The sequence below is a fragment of the Zingiber officinale genome, chromosome 9B, assembly GCF_018446385.1.
Source record: "Zingiber officinale cultivar Zhangliang chromosome 9B, Zo_v1.1, whole genome shotgun sequence".
In the NCBI taxonomy this organism is placed as follows: domain Eukaryota; kingdom Viridiplantae; phylum Streptophyta; class Magnoliopsida; order Zingiberales; family Zingiberaceae; genus Zingiber; species Zingiber officinale.
This window is the reverse complement of record NC_056003.1, coordinates 94,974,754-94,988,658: the sequence shown is the minus strand read 5'-3', so window position 1 is coordinate 94,988,658 and position 13,905 is coordinate 94,974,754. Positions and strand designations below refer to the sequence as shown.

Sequence of the window (13,905 nt, the reverse complement as noted above, 5' to 3'; positions counted from 1 at the left end):
GATTGACATAATCAATATTTATATGAATGTTTATTTCAATAAATTTTGGGATCAATTTCTACCCAATATAAATATCTTATTAGGTGTTTGATTTTTCTAATGCAAAGGGTGGATTAGGACAAGATGTTACCTTCGGGTAAGATTGAGTTGGTTAGTACGGAACATAGTTACTACCATAAGATAAGGATTCGAATCTTGACAAAGTAGAGGAAAAAAGCCTTGCTTCACATTGGCCAACTATAGCTTCTCAATTTACCTTCTCATTGATGGTTGTAGGGTCGACCGTGTGGGGCTGTTGGAGTGGTGGATTCTACCTTTTTCACTATCGTATTAAGACAAGATGTCTCTCGTGATTTATCTATCTATATTTTACCATGGGATTAACGATATTAAACCGTTTGAGATGAGCGACGCCTCTTTATATTTTTTGCTCCAATTACTCGTATAGAATTTTCACACTATCAATTAGCATATTCATAAATGAATTTAATTGTGTCCTTTCTTGAAGGGAAATTCTACCTAGTAATTAATGATGTATTTTTTCCTACTTACGATCCTCCTATTCTTTTTTTCCTCGAGAGTTGAAGGTGAGATTCTTCCTTGATGTCTTGCAGGTCAAATCATGTCAGTCGAAGGCTGATGTTATTGGTGTGGCTCCTCTGATGATCAAGTTAGTGACTGACTGAGACAAGAAGCTCGTATGAGCACAAAAAGAAGACGAAGAAGATTAACCTTTGTATGAAAGAAGAAAATTATACTTGCATATACCTTTATAAGACATTAAATAGTCATGGAGATGGAAGGCCACGTAACCCACCACGCAAACCCTAAATAGGTTGTGTGGGCGACCGCATGAGCGAGGCACCGACCATCATCTATCTGCACAAGCTGATTGTTGCTCTTGGGGCTACAGTCATTAGTTCATACTTTTGGCATTGTCTGGTCATTAGGTCGACGTCATTTTCTCGGTAAATAGCCTCGATGGGGTTGATTCCTCATTGGAGGTTGTCAGAGGTTAGACTAAAGGGAACCCATTCAGCTAGCCCTCCTCACTACCCAGGCATCACTATGGTCATGTGGGGGTAGAGGAGGTCAAGGCTCAATGGGGCCCAATTGTTGTGGAGGGCATCGATCCAGCATACAAGGCCCTGATAAGGCCTAGATCCGATCAGATCATCTTAGGTGGCATCAATAATATAACAATTTATATATTGTTAGACAATCTTGGTTGTCGGAGATAGAATGGAAATATTCTGAATTTATAAAACTAAATTCAGACTTATTTAAGTGTCTTGAAATGATAATTTAATGTTGCCAGCGGGGATAGTTCGACTGATCTTCTTGTGGTCCAAGCAGAGTGAGAAGTGGAGTGTCGAGACCAAATTGCTCGACTACCAAGTCAGCTGAGTAGAAGACTTGAATCGATCAAGTGTTCCGAGGGCAAGTAGAATGCTCCCGAGTGGATGCTGAGCCTCCCAAGTGGATGATGAGTTGGGACACAAATCACTTGAGTCGTCAAGGCGGGAAAGGAAGATGCCAAGTCAGGATGCACATCACCTAAGCAGGTTACTGAGTTGGGAAAGGAAGATGAGAGTACTTGGGAAGTAATCTTTGTTGGGACCTTTGTGCCTGTTAGAGGGATAGCATTTCGTCGCGCACTTGTGCTTGCTTCGTCTTGATATGCAGCGGAAAATAAAATACAAACACACTACAACGCTAACACACATATTTACTTGGTATCCACCTTAAGATAAGGTGACTAATCCAAGGATCCACACACGACGTTATTTCCACTAATGAAACACTCCTTCTCGGTCGCAGCCGGAGGTGGAGAAGCCTCGTACAAACTCACACAACAACACAAACAAAAATACAAGAAGAGAGTACAAGATACAAATGAAAACACTACTTCTTCTTGCTTACTTGTTGCTTGTTGTTGCCTCTTGAACCTTGAGAGAACACTCCCAAGAGCCTTCAAGAATTGGGAGTGAAGATCGGAGAAAGTCGTTGAAGATCGCTGTAAGCTCGTAGGAAAGAAATCGCAAAGATCTAAAAAATCTGGCGAAGAAAATGCTCCGCCCAAGCTATATACAGTGCCTCCAATCGATTGAAATCAACCCCAATCGATTGCCACGTCAGCACCGCTCCATCGCAGCCATCCATCACCTGCATCCTGCGCAACGGTCACTTCCCAATCGATCAACCGATCAATTGGGTCTGTCTGAATCGATCGCCCGATCGATTCAACGCTTTTCTGTGCTCTCGCGTCCGCGTGAGAGCTTCTGCTGCCCAATCGATCGCCCGATCAATTGGGAAAGTCTCTGTACTCGCGATTTCACATCCCAATCGATCGGTCGATCGATTGGCCTTCCCACAATCACAGCACAGTCCAAATCGATCGACCGATCGATTTGGACCTTGTTCAATCGATCGTCCGATCGATTGAACACTCTGAACCTGATTCAAACTCAAATACAAAGTCCCAAACCCAACTTCCGGTCAATCGTGATCTGTTGGGTCTCCATGCCTAGCATTTGGCCACACCCGACCAACCTCGAACTAGCCTTCTAGCCTCCTCCATCAGCCTTGCATCCCTCGGATATCTCCCGATCCTTCACGCCTTGCCTTCAGGAGCTTCCTTCAGCCTCATCCTAGTTGTCGGGTCTTCCTTGCCAACTCATACAAGGACTTACCTTACCAAGACCACATGCTTGGACTTTCCAATTGTCTGACTCCTCACCAGGACTTTCCAATTGTCTGACTCCTCACCAGGACTTTCTTCTTTGCCAAGATCACACTTGGACTTTTCAACTGCCTGACTCCTCATCAGGACTTTCTCCTGCCTAGCTCCTCACTAGGACTTTTCCGTTGCATGGCTCCTCACCAGGACTTTCTCCTTTACCAAGATTACACTTGGACTTTCCAACTGTCTGGCTCCTCACTAGGACTTTCTCCTGCCTAGCTCCTCACTAGGACTTTTCCGTTGCCTGGCTCCTCACCAGGACTTTCCAAATGCTTAACATCCAGTTAGGACTTTCCCAGTCAAGTCTCCTGTCAATCTTGACCTACTTGACTTATCTTCTCATCAACCTGGTCAACCCTTTGACCATCTCCATAACCGGACGATTGCTCCAGCAATCTCCTTATATTGTCAAACATCAAAACTTAAATCCTGACTCAAGCTTGACTCAACTCAAGCTTAGTCAAACTAGTCAACCTTGATCTAAGGAAATTGCCCCAACAATCTCTCCCTTTTTGATGTTTGACAATACCTCTAAGTTAGGCTAAATCCCATGACCTTACCCTCTTCTTTATCATAAGGCTAAATCCCATAGCCTTAATTGCTTCTTTACACCAAGGCTAAATCCCATAGCCTTAACATTTTCTTTATCACAAGGCTAAATCTCATAGTCTTAATCGCTTCTTTACACCAAGTCTAAATCCCATAGCCTTAACCTTTTCATGACAAGGCATGAATGAAGGTTTCCTTCATTCTCTCCCTTTCCTATAGGGCAAACTCCCCCTTCTTGGGATGTAGGCCTAACTTAATCTTCCATTCTCCCCCTTTGTCACACATCAAAAACTGAAAACAAACTCTTCTCCATAAGAGTTAACTCTACGTTGTTTACAACCTCATATGTTGTTAACAACCCCACAATGAAGATCTTATATTCTTCATTGCCACCAAAGCTCCCCCTTGAGCTCTACTTCACTTCACAATGCTCATCCTAGAGCATGCATCAACTTCCTAATGAAACTCCCATTCATTGTATTCAATGCTCCCCCTTGAGCAGTAATCTTCTTCTCAATGCTCATCCAAGAGCATTTTTCACTTTACCAATGAAGGTCAGATCCCCTTCATTAATCCAATGCTCCCCCTTGAGTAGTAACCTACTCCACAATGCTCATCCGAGAGCATTTATCATCCTAGCAATGAAGATAACCAATCTTCCATTGCTCCTTAATACTCGACCCTAAGTATTATCCATCACGAAGGTTTAACCCCCTTCCAAGATCCTTGAAAGTAAATTTTCATGCATTCAAGGAGTAACTCCCCCTAAAAACATGGTCAAACTTCTGTCATTTCACCAACAATGACTTGGAGTTCCTAAACAATTAGGAAAACCAAAACTTGAAGTTTTGAGATTCAAAATTCAATAATGAAACTAAATCCCAACCTAAACTTCACCTAAGTCTACCTTAACCAATCCATACTTGCTTTCATCATGAAACTCCCCCTAAATATATACAAGTATATTCTAAAGGGTTAAGAATGGTTAATGACCCTTGAAAACCAAAACTTAAAGTTTTGAGGTTCCAAAATTCGAAATTGAAACTAAACTCCATCCTAAACTTCACTTTGATTTATCTTAACCAATTCATACCTGTTTACATCAAGAAAACTCCCCCTCAATGTATACAAATATATTCCAAGGGATTTGGAATGGTTATTGGAACTTGAAGTGACTTAATGTGCTGAAATCAGGCTTTTCCAGCCATAATCCGACTTCCCAATAGATTGAAGTTGGGACTCAATCGATTGAAATCACTTCAATCGATCCATTGATCGATTCCGCAAGCTACTGCTCGAAGAAATTCCCTCTGAATCGATCGGCTGATCGATCCATCCTGGGTCAATCGATCGGCTGATCGATCCACTAACTCTCTATTCACGGGAATTGGCTTCCCAATCGATCGATTGATCGATTAAAACCATCCCAATCGATCGGTTGATCGATTGGGTTTCTGATTTTCTGAAATTTAGTTTTAGCAAAATTCAGAAACTCCCCAAAAATTATACAAAATTATAAAAATCATGAAAATTCATGTAGATACTCTTTAGAGTATACTCTATCAAGGAAAAATAGTTTTCTATGAAAATACTTCCTATTTTCAAAGAGTGACAGAAATTTGAAAACTCTTGAAAACTTCAATGTTTTCTCCTAATTTGTCTAACTTTTCAATGATGAATACTATCAAAAGATAGTCTTCACCAAGGTTTTCCAAAAGCCTTTTAAGATCATGTTCAAAGTAAATATCCAACCATGTTCTTTGGGCTTAATGCACATGATTTGTACATAAGCTTTCCCAATGATTGGAAAACACATAACTATGTGTTTTGATGAACCTAAAACTTAACAAGATGCACTAAATCAACATCTTGAGTTTTGTTCACCATCCTAACATCTCACTTGTATCTAATGTGTACTAAAACATATACAAGTCACCTTATGATTTTTTGTGAGATGTATATTTGGTTTTGCCCCAAACTAAGAGATCATGCATAACTATCTAGACATTATGAAACTTATGATCATCCACCTAGGATGTCACTTGGTGTCATCCCACTTGTTGAGATATTTACCATTTATAATAGATGTCATTTGTCCTTAAAAGCAAGGGAATTAAAATAATGCATGATGTTATCTGGCATACATCAAGATGAGCAATTTTTCAAAAGAAAGATATGCTACTGCTACATGATATATGTATGACATGACATGATATTTTTATATTTTTCATAATAATCATGAATATAAAAATAAATATGATGTCAAGACATATGATGGGCAAACAAAGCATGACAAATTAGCATAAATAAAATACCTAGATTACCTATCAAAGTGTCTTTAAACCTTAGCTAATCTTAAAATTAAATCCTAGATTACCCAATTTCATCAAGAAAGTGTCAAACCCCAACTTGACATTTCTTTAATCTCTTGATTTATTTATGCCAATTTAAAATTAAGCACATTCCTCAATTTTTGGCATATTTATCCTTCCAAAGGAGTAATCACCTTATATTTTAAGCCCGGATTTGCCCTTGACTCCCTAAGAACATACCAAAATCCCAATTTGGTAGTTCATATGATTCTCCAAATTGTGGCAATTTAATTCAAACATAATTCCTTAAGATTTGACACATGTTACTCTTTCCAAGAGTGACAATTTGGATTAAGGTTTACATTTCCCTTAATTCCATAAGAAAATGTCGAATTCTAAATTTGGCATTACTTTTGCTTCTCTCAAGTGTGTCAATTTAAATTAGATTCAACTCCTCAAATTTTGACATATTTTACTCTTTCAAAGAGTAACACTAATAATCCTTTTCATTTTCAAAGGTTAGTGAAACCTTGAAAATGCTCTCCAAGTGCCAACTTTACCAAGGTTGGGTTAACTACCCTTCCAAATAGAGTTGACACTCTCTAGACCCATCTAGGGTGTAGAGAATATGCTCCTAGGAACCCAAAATCTATTTGTGCTCCTTGGATGCTATAGGTACTCGCTAGGGATAACTTCCCTAGATATCTTCCTAAGGACCTTTCTAGGCTTCTTAGAAACCTTGGTCACTTCTACTAGGTCACTCCTAGGGATAACTTCCCTTGTAACCTTCTTTGTGACTTTATTTGGCCTTTTAGGAGCCTCAGTCACCTTTACTAGATCAACTTTAGGGATGACCTCCCTTGTGACCTTCTTTGTGACTTTGTTAGACTTCTTAGAAGTCTTAGTCACATTGGTCTTGCCAAAAGAACCTTTAGGGATTCCTTCCCTAGTATCCTTGACTTGACCTTTACACCTAGGGTTGGTCCCATAGCTATATGGAACTCTATGAAAAGAAGTCACATCCTTCTTGACTTTAGGTTTGTATCCCAAACCTCTATAGTCATTGGATGACTCTTGTCTAGCTTTTCCTAGGTTATGCTCATTTTGACCCCTAAGCATGTTTTCCATTCTTGCTAAGGTCCTTTCTAAATTATCAAATCTTGTCCTCAAGACTTGGTTTTCACTCCATAAATCCCTAGATTTTGGTTTTTCATTGAATCCTTGAGCATTTCTATTTTTAGGCATATATCTAAAGCCCTTGGTGTTATTGCCTAAGTTGTTATTTACCTTCCTAACCTTAGGTGTGGTAAATCTAGCATGAGGAGGAATGTATTTTCCCTTAATACTATCATGCTTCCTACTTTCATGATAATTTGTATTAAAATGATAAAGATTATTTCTAACATGCATTTTATCATGACTAAGAGGAATTGCACTATTTAAGTTTACCTTGGGTTTGCTCTTAAAAGCTCCCCCTTGATTTGTACTTCCTCCTTTGACTTTAGTTGTCTTCTTCCCTTTTGGACATTGGCTTCGATAATGTCCATTTTGGTTGTACAAGAAACACACAATGTGCTCCTTGCTTTTGCATTCCACGGGACCAACCACTTTAGGCTTCTCCGTAGCCTTGGTTGCCACTTGACCCTTTTTCTTGGCCAATTTTGGACACTTGCTCTTATAGTGTCCATGTTCCCTACACTCAAAGCACATGACATGATTTTTATTTTTAATTGAGCTAATTATACCTTCATGTGTAGGGATGGTGCTTGATCCTCCATTTGATTTATCTTACATTGTGGAGGTTACATCATCTTCTTCATCTTCTCCTTTTGAGGATGTGGGTGATTCCACCTCTTCAACCCTTGAGGATGTGGATGCTTCCACCTCTTCTTCTCTTGAAGGTATAGATGATCTCTTCTCATTTTCCTTCTCCTCCTCTTTCTTTTCCTCCTCGAATGTTGCCCTCGTGTCAACATCGGATTTGTCATTCTCTTCTTGGACCAATGAGCCCTTCTCCTTAGGCTCATCTACTCCTTGGAATTGTGATGAGTCTTCATGATAGACAATGATCTTTTTCGAAAGATCACATGCACTTGTGCTTTCACCTATACTCACAATGATATTAGAAGGTAATACATTTAACAAGATTTTTATTACCTCCTTATCCGCCTCCGCTTGCTCCCGTTGTTCGTTGGTCCAATGTCGAGGTCGGAGGCGCTTCCCCTTTTTGTCCTTTGGAGGCTCAAATGGATCTTCCAATGCAACCCATTGATTCCAATCCATTTGGAACCAAGTTTCCAACATCGTCCTCCAATAATTGAAGTCTTCTTTGTCGTACGGAGGTGGAATTCAGATATCCCATCCAAGTGGTCCTTCGGACTCCATCTTCTTCCTCTAGCTTCTTGCTCTCTTGGTAGTTAGTCTGTAGAAGAGCGACCTCGCTCTGATACCAATTGTTGGGACCTTTGTGCCTGCTAGAGGGGGGGGTGAATAGCGTTTCGTCACGCACTTGAGCTTGCTTCGTCTTGATATGCAGCGGAAAATAAAATACAAGCACACTACAACGCTAACACACGGATTTACTTGGTATCCACCTCAAGATGAGGTGACAAATCCAAGGATCCACACACGACGCTATCTCCACTAATGAAACACTCCTTCTTGGTCGTAGCCGGAGGCGGAGAAGCCTCGTACAAACTCACACAACAACACAAACAAAAATACAAGAAGAGAGTAAAAGATACAAATGAAAACACTATTTCTTCTTGCTTACTTGTTGCTTGTTGTTGCCTCTTGAACCTTGAGAGAACACTCCCAAGATCCTTCAAGAACTGCAGTGAAGATTAGAGAAAGTCGCTGAAGATCGATGTAAGCTCGCAGGAAAGAAATCGCAAAGATCTCAAAAATCTGGCGAAGAAAACGCTTCGCCCAGGTTATATACAGTGCCTCCAATCGATTGAAATCAACCCCAATCGATCGCCACGTCGACACTGCTCCATCGCAGACGTCCATCACCTGCATCCTGCGCAATGGTCACTTCCCAATCGATCGACCGATCGATTGGGACTGCCTGAATCGATTACCCGATCGATTCAGTACCTTTCTGTGCTCTCGCGTCCGCGTGAGAGCTTCTGCTGTCCAATCGATCGACTGATCGATTGACAACTCCCAATCGATCAACCGATCGATTGGGAAAGTCATTGTGCTCGCGATTTCACATCCCAATCGATCGACCGATCAATTGGGCCTTCCCACAATTGCAGCATAGTCCAATCGATCAACAGATCGATTGGACCCAGTTCAATCGATCGCCCGATCGATTGAACACTCTAAACTTGACTCAAACTCAAGTCCAAAGTCCCAAACCCAACTTCTGGTCAACCGTAACCTGTTGGGTCTCCATTCCTAGCATTTGACCACACCTGACCAACCTTGAACTAGCCTTCTAGCCTCCTTTATTAGCCTTGCGTCCCTCGGATATCTTCCCATCCTTCACGTCTTGTCTTCAGGAGCTTCCTTCGGCCTCATCCTAGTTGTTGGGTCTTCCTTGCCAAGTCATACCAGGACTTACCTTGCCAAGACCACATGCTTGGACTTTCCAATTGCCTGGCTCCTCACCAGGACTTTCTCCTTTGCCAAGATCACACTTGGACTTTCCAACTACCTGGCTCCTCACCAGGACTTTCTCCTGCCTAGCTCCTCACTAGGACTTTCCCGTTGTCTGGCTCCACACCAGGACTTTCTCCTTTGCCAAGATCACACTTGGACTTTCCAACTACCTGGCTCCTCACCAGGACTTTCCAAATGCCTAACATCCAGTTAGGACTTTCCCAGTCAAGTCTCCTGTCAACTTTGACCTACTTGACTTATCTTCTCATCAACCTGGTCAACCCTTTGACCATCTCCATAACCGGACGATTGCTCCAGCAATCTCCTTATATTGTCAAACATCAAAACTCAAATCCTGACTCAAGCTTGACTCAACTCAAGCTTAGTCAAACTAGTCAACCTTGACCTAGGGAAATTGCCCCAACAATCTTCCCCAAATAGGTTTTTCCCAAACCTCTAAGTTAGGCTAAATGTCATAGCATTTATTTCCCAGGATAGAATAGTCAACCGAGATCTCGACCAAGCACTGGTGGTCATGGGGAATTGAGAGGTACCCGAATACTATCATGAATATTCTGCCGAGCGTAAGATGCATGACAAAGAGGATGAGAGTGAGGGGGGATGAAGGTGGAAGAATTCTATTGCATTCTATACTTTTGTTATGCTCACGACCTCTTTCTTATAAAGGAGCTCAACTTTTGGTTGTAGTAAATGGACGAATAAAGGCCATTCAATGCCTTTACTCGCCAGCCTTGAAACGTTGGCTATTTCAATCGGTGATTACATATTTCATTAATCTCAATTAATATATCTGTTATACTTTTGAGCGACAACAAAAAACATGTGGTAAAATATTGATTCATTCGATTGGGCAAATCTTGTCTTGATTGGTCCGACATTCGACGTGCACAGGTCATGCTCACATACTAGTCAACTTGGTTCAGTGCAAATCCAAGCCTTAGATTTGTACTCTTGCGCACCTACGTGTGAGAGAAAATCTTTCCTCATGCATTTGTTCACAACAACAAATGCATATGTTATAATATAAAATAATAATAGAGCTATGAGACTCCCAATGTGGAACTAAAAATCCCTGCACAATGGAATCTTCTTCATCATTTCCACCTCCTTTTTCCATTCAAGTTTTAAATAATCTCCTATATGAATGAAAATAGGATATATGATAACATTCAATAGTTGAGTCTAGTATACGACATGTAATTTTATCCTTTGAACATTCTCTTGTAAAGATCTGTTTACTTATTAGCTGATAGTAGGCACAACATCCTTGAATTGTTCTGTCATCTATTTAAATATTGACACATCTCATTTAGGACTCTCTCTGATACAACTCAGTTCTCATGAGTGTGTTCATTCTTGGCCATGAATATTAAGAAGTTCTAAGAATTACATCTCTAATTCTCATTGAAGCAACCCCACTTTTTTCTCATTGTAACACCCGCCCTTCTAATAACCTTAACTTACAAGACAGACGTTACCCTTTTCTGTACATCTAAATTTCGGCATTCTTACCTATTATATGCTGCTCAGTCCATAGATCTATTTTAACTTGTTACGACTGGTAGGACATGACTTGGAGCCAAGTAGAGCTGAAAGGGAGTTTAAAGCTTCTAACGGGTCTAGGCTGTGTGGCCCTGACAGGTAATGTACTCCCGGCTGGCGCAGGGCACGACCGTGTGATGGTCACATGGTTGTGACCCTTGGCAGAGGAGAGGAGGGGCACGACCGTGTTAACCCACACGGCCGTGTCACTTCGACCGAGAGGAAGAGAGACACGGTCGTGTGAATCCACATGGCCGTGTAGCTTTAGCTGAGAGGAAGAGGTGCACGGTTGTGTGATTCCACACGGCCGTGTAACCTTGGCCGAGAGGAAGAGGTGCATGGCTGTGTGATTCCACACAGCTGATGTGCGTAGATTATATACTCTTTTATGCACGTTTTTACGCACATTTACATACTTTGAGCATGCTTGATCTATGCATTTGTATACTTCCAGCTTTCCTTTTAGCATATTTACTCTTTTGGTTCGGAGATCTGCTTTTTGTGCATTTACTGTACGCAGGGGTCGATTTGGTGAAGAATTTACATCTTTGGGCAATCCTTGGAGGAAACAAAGGGAGAAAGCACCAGGCCGTGTACCTCACACGGCCATGCACTGGGATGGAGCTCGGGCCGTGTGGAGTTTTGGCACCAGCAGAAGAGGAAGATGACATGGCCGTGTGAACCTCACACGGCCGTGTCAAGATTTGAAGCCAACCAGAGCAGAAGCCTTACATGGTCAGTGGATCTACACGGCCGTGAGGTTTCAGAGACCAAGCAGGTGTGGGTGTGCACCACACTACCGTAGCATTTCCAGACCAGCAGGCCGTGTGCACCACACTACCGTGTATCATTTCCAGAGCAGAGGTTCCGGCTGTGGAGTCACACTACCGCGTGTTAGGCGAGAGGGAATCGGACATGGTGTGAATCTCACACTACCGTGTCACGGGTCGTGTGGCGCAATCCCTCCTCTATTTAAACCCTCCTTCATGATTTGAAAAGGGATCTCCCTTTGGGAGAAAGCAAGATTTGGTGGTTTCTCCCATTCTTGGGAGGATTTGGCGATTCTAAGGAGATCTCACGATTTCGACTCGAGCGAGGATTGGATCGATCCAAGACAAGGCTTCTTCAGAGATAAGTTTTCTTTTCCCTTTTCTTGTTTTCTTGGATTGGGATTCAAGGAATGCTTGTAATCTCTATTCTATCGGGTTTTCTTCCTCGATTCATGGAGTAGATCTTGTATTCTAGGATTAAGGGAGTATTTGTATGATGGATTGATGTAATCTCTTTTGGATTTGCCATTTTCTTGTTTCAATGACATTATCTTGCTTGTATCAATTAGATCTTGAATGATTGATGGTGGTTTATGCTTAATTCTCATTCTTGATTGATTGTTTGGATATCTTATGGACTTGGTAAGGATAAACTCTCACTCGATCATCCGAGGGATCCACGTGACAGGTGCAAGCCCGTGTAAGGACGTTTGAGAGATAATCTTGAAGAGGAAATAGGGATATTCAAGAGAGTAGGATGGATTCTATGATTAGCTTCTTGTATCTTTATAGATTAATAAGGTGTGGGCTTCTATGTTGATATCCGAGGAAGGCATAGTAATAGGTGCGCTTCTGTGTAAGGACAACATAGGTTCATGTCTAATTAATCCTATTTAGATACATTTCTCAGTCCTTAGCCGGTTGTCTATTGCAAGAGGGAACCGACAACTTTCTACATGCTTGGAAATTGAGGAATAAGAATTGGTGAACCATTTACATCCAAGAAATCTTACAAAGAAACCGAAACTCCTAGAATCTCCCTTTATCATAACCCAAAACACTAAACTCTTGTTTGTTGATCTCTAATCTTAGATTTGTTTACCTTTACTTTGCTTTTGAAATGATTGGATAGTTGTTTAGCTAATTCGCATTGAGACATTCCTAGTGCTTATTCCAGTCCCTGTGGATACGATAATCTTTTATATTACTTGCGACATTTCCGTACACTTGCGGAGCATAACAAGTTTTTGGCGCCGTTGCCGGGGACTGCGCTATAACATTAGGAATTATCAATTGAGCTAGACTAAACATAACATTTGTTTTCCTTTCATATTGCATAGTTGTAACTAATCATTAGATTTCTGTTTTTTTTACTTTCTTGTATAACTTTCACTTCTTACTAATTCTTTGTGTACAAATTCAATTTTGCATTTTTGATTCTTTTATTTTTCTTTTTTGTTGAATTGTCAATTGTTATCTTGTTCTTGTGTATGCGAAGATCTAACTTTGCAGGGGAATTCTTTCCTTTTGACCCTGAGATTGATAGAACTTTCCATAAAAGAAGAATTCTGCTAAGGCAAATTGAAGAACAGGAACATTTGAACATGACAAATAGACCACTCAAGGACTATGCAGCACCCTATGCAAGAGGTTTCCGATCTAGTATTTCAAGACCTTCAGTGGAGGCTAATAACTTTGAGATCAAACCCGCAATCATATCTATGGTGCAGCAGAACCAATTTGGTGGAGGACCTCATGAAGACCCCAATCAACATTTAGAGGTCTTTTATGAAATATGTGGGACCATGAAAATGAATGGAGTTCCTTCAGATGCAGTTAGATTACTGTTATTTGGGTTTTCTCTAAGAGATAGGGCAAAGCAATGGCTGAATTCTTTGGCCCCTAATAGCATCACCACTTGGGAGCAGTGCGAGCAACAGTTTCTTGATAAGTTCTACAAACCAAGCAAAACAGCTCATATGAGAAATTTAATTGCAAGCTTCAAGCAAACTGACTCAGAATCTCTCTTTGAAGCATGGGATAGATATAATAGTATGCTCAGACAATGCCCACATCATGGGTTGGAAAGATGGTTAGTGTTGCACACTTTTTATAATGGTATCAATTATCATACCAAAGTGTCCCTTGATTCAGCTACTGGAGGGGCACTTATGAATAAAAGTTTAGATGAAGCCGAAGAAATCATTGAAAGTGTAGCACAAAATCATCATCAATGGGCAAATGAAAGAAGTGGTGGCTACTCCTCTGTAAACCCTGTTGGTGCAACCTTAGGTCAAGGTTGACCTGGTTGACCCGACTCGAGGTGACTTGACTCGAGTTGTATTTTGATGTTTGACTT

At 41.0% G+C, this 13,905-nt stretch overlaps 1 non-coding gene across 1 annotated transcript; it reads right to left on the bottom strand.

Moving 5' to 3' along the window:
- Positions 1-13,523: 13,523 nt before the first annotated feature.
- On the bottom strand, positions 13,524-13,629 carry LOC122025910. The gene has a single exon (XR_006123923.1). It is a non-coding gene; the product is annotated as a small nucleolar RNA R71 (small nucleolar RNA).
- Positions 13,630-13,905: the final 276 nt, after the last annotated feature.